We start from the raw sequence: 2,414 nt of genomic DNA, 5'->3' as shown, positions 1-2,414 counted from the left end.
TGAGGAGTAAATCAGAGAGAGCAGCCTCCACTGGTGTTGGCTCCTGGAAGCCCGTTACTGTAGGGGTATGCAGTGGGCATCAGTTCTAACGCAGTCTGTTTCACTTGAGACAATTAGAGGCACCAAAATGACCAGGAGGGAGTAGAGCTTAAAGCACAGGAAAGGCCGTCTCGAGCCAGACTCCATCCCTCCAGGAGATGCTCTAACGGATTCAATGATCCTTGGCCAGAGAGGACCAAGCCCATCGTGTTATGTGTAAGAGAGGGTTCCAAGGTGCCTCCCTCCAGCTTCTGATAGTGTTTATTTTATTTAAACATTAGTGTTTATTTAAACACAGACACACATTGGATAGGGTAGAGATGAGTATCTTTAAGACTCACATGGCAATCTTTCTAGATCGTCCTCCATGTCCACCTCCTTGCCATTCAACAGAGCATCAGAGCATGGGATCTGCTGCTGATGCATTGAAGCGTTCCAGAAAGATCCCTGTTATGTGACTATTAGTTTTGGAAATGTTTAATTCTGCACTTCCACAGAATTTGGAAAGTTCATAGGAAGTGACCAGAGTGCCTTTGGCTATGTTAGTGATGGGTGGGGAAAGAAAAGTCCTGCGGGTTTTCCTTACAGCTTTCCCTCCTGTGTTCTTCTACTCCTGCGAAGCATGAACTGGGATTGGTCTCTGAGGTCTTGCACCACTTCTCCTCGGTAATGTTTTCTGATGAACAGGCAATGAATTCTTGTCTTCAATGTGCATGCAGAGATCACGATTTCCTAGTAATCGATGTGTTTTCTTAGAATCCACATTATACTGAATAGTGTAAAACATCTAAGCTGACTTACGTGTAAGGAGGATGTGTCTGGGTTCTATGCTGTTACTGCACAACTCTACGAGCATCAAGTGTAGTTTAACTCAACTACGTTGTTGTGGCTGCTCAGCGTCACTCACTGAGCATCTAACTCCCAAGTAATTCACAGGTAACAGAGTTTGCTTTTGAAAACTTGCCAAGTGCAATGCATGTTTCTTCCATCCAGTCATCTCTATCTACTCTAAATTTAGGTTCATTAACTAAAATATGGGTACAGTGATACTGGGAAATTATATTAAGAAGAAAAATGCACAAGAGAGATGGCTCGGTGGTTAAGAGCACTGACTGCTCTTCCTTAGGTCCTGAGTTCAAATCTCAGCAACCACATGGTGGCTCACAACCATCTGTAATGGGATCTTGATGTTCTCCTCTGGTGTGCAGGCTGAACACTGTACATAATAAATAAATAAATCTTTTAAAAAAACAATAAAAATGCAGAACCCTTGCCAAAAAAGGGAGAATTCTTGTCTCTTCCCTAAGAAGGTGGGTGAGATTTATTTGAGATGGCAAAAGGCTCTATGTCTGTTTGAAGAAGATGGTTTGTTACCCAGATGCTCTGCACCTAAACTACAGATCAGAAGATTCCCTTTGGTGCGGGAGGACAGTCCTGTAAAATACATGTAGTTGAGCAAGTTTGCACACCCTGTCCTCCAGCTGGAGTCCTGACCACATTGGGAATAGGCTGCTGACGTGTGCTTCAAAGACGCACTCACCCAGAAACAATCTTTCTTTTAAAATTAAAGACCGACTTCTGCGTGAGGCGAGCGGAGCAGAGACCGAACTTGGATCTGACAAGATGGCCAGGCTGCCCCACAGGATCATCAAGGAAACCCAGTGTTTGCTGCAGAACCAATTACTGGCATTAAAGCAGAACCAGATGAGAGCAGCGCCTGTTATTTTCATGTGGTCACTGCAGGTCCCCAGGATTCCCCCTTTGAGGCAGGGACTTTTTTTTTTTCTTTTCTTTTTTTCGGAGCTGGGGACCGAACCCAGGGCCTTGGGCTTGCTAGGCAAGCGCTCTACCACTGAGCTAAATCCCCAACCCCGAGGCAGGGACTTTTAAACTTGAACTATTCCTTCCAGAAGAATACCCAATGGCAGCACCTAAAGTACGTTTCATGACTAAAATTTAACATCCTAACGTAGACAAGTTGGGAAGAATATGTTTAGATATTTTGAAAGATAAGTGGTCCCCAGCACTGCAGATCCGGACAGTTCTGCTATCAATCCAGGCTTTGTTAAGAGCTCCTAATCCAGATGATCCATTAGCAAATGATGTAGCTGAGCAGTGGAAGAACAACGAAGCCCAAGCCATAGAAACAGCGAGAGCATGGACGAGGCCATGAACAACATTTAAGTCGATCAGATCATCAAGTGTACACCACTTCTCCTAAGACTTCTACCAAGACTTCTTTTGTTTGCATTTAATGGACAGAATCTTAGAAACATTACAGAATAAAAGCCCAGGCATCTTCATCTTTAGTGATCACATGCACATTAGCAGACCTATCTTGTCTTGATTCACTGTTGTACAGCATGAGCAGAGGC

General features: G+C 44.1%; 1 pseudogene; it reads left to right on the top strand.

Annotated features, from left to right (window-relative positions):
* The first annotated feature begins 1,662 nt into the window (after positions 1-1,662).
* Positions 1,663-2,212, top strand: LOC116886989 (annotated as a pseudogene).
* The last annotated feature ends 202 nt before the right edge of the window (positions 2,213-2,414 follow it).

The sequence above is a fragment of the Rattus rattus genome, chromosome 18 (assembly GCF_011064425.1).
Source record: "Rattus rattus isolate New Zealand chromosome 18, Rrattus_CSIRO_v1, whole genome shotgun sequence".
NCBI classification, from domain to species: Eukaryota; Metazoa; Chordata; class Mammalia; order Rodentia; family Muridae; genus Rattus; species Rattus rattus.
Note: the sequence above shows the minus strand (reverse complement) of the source record. Positions and strands in the feature narration are given on the sequence as shown.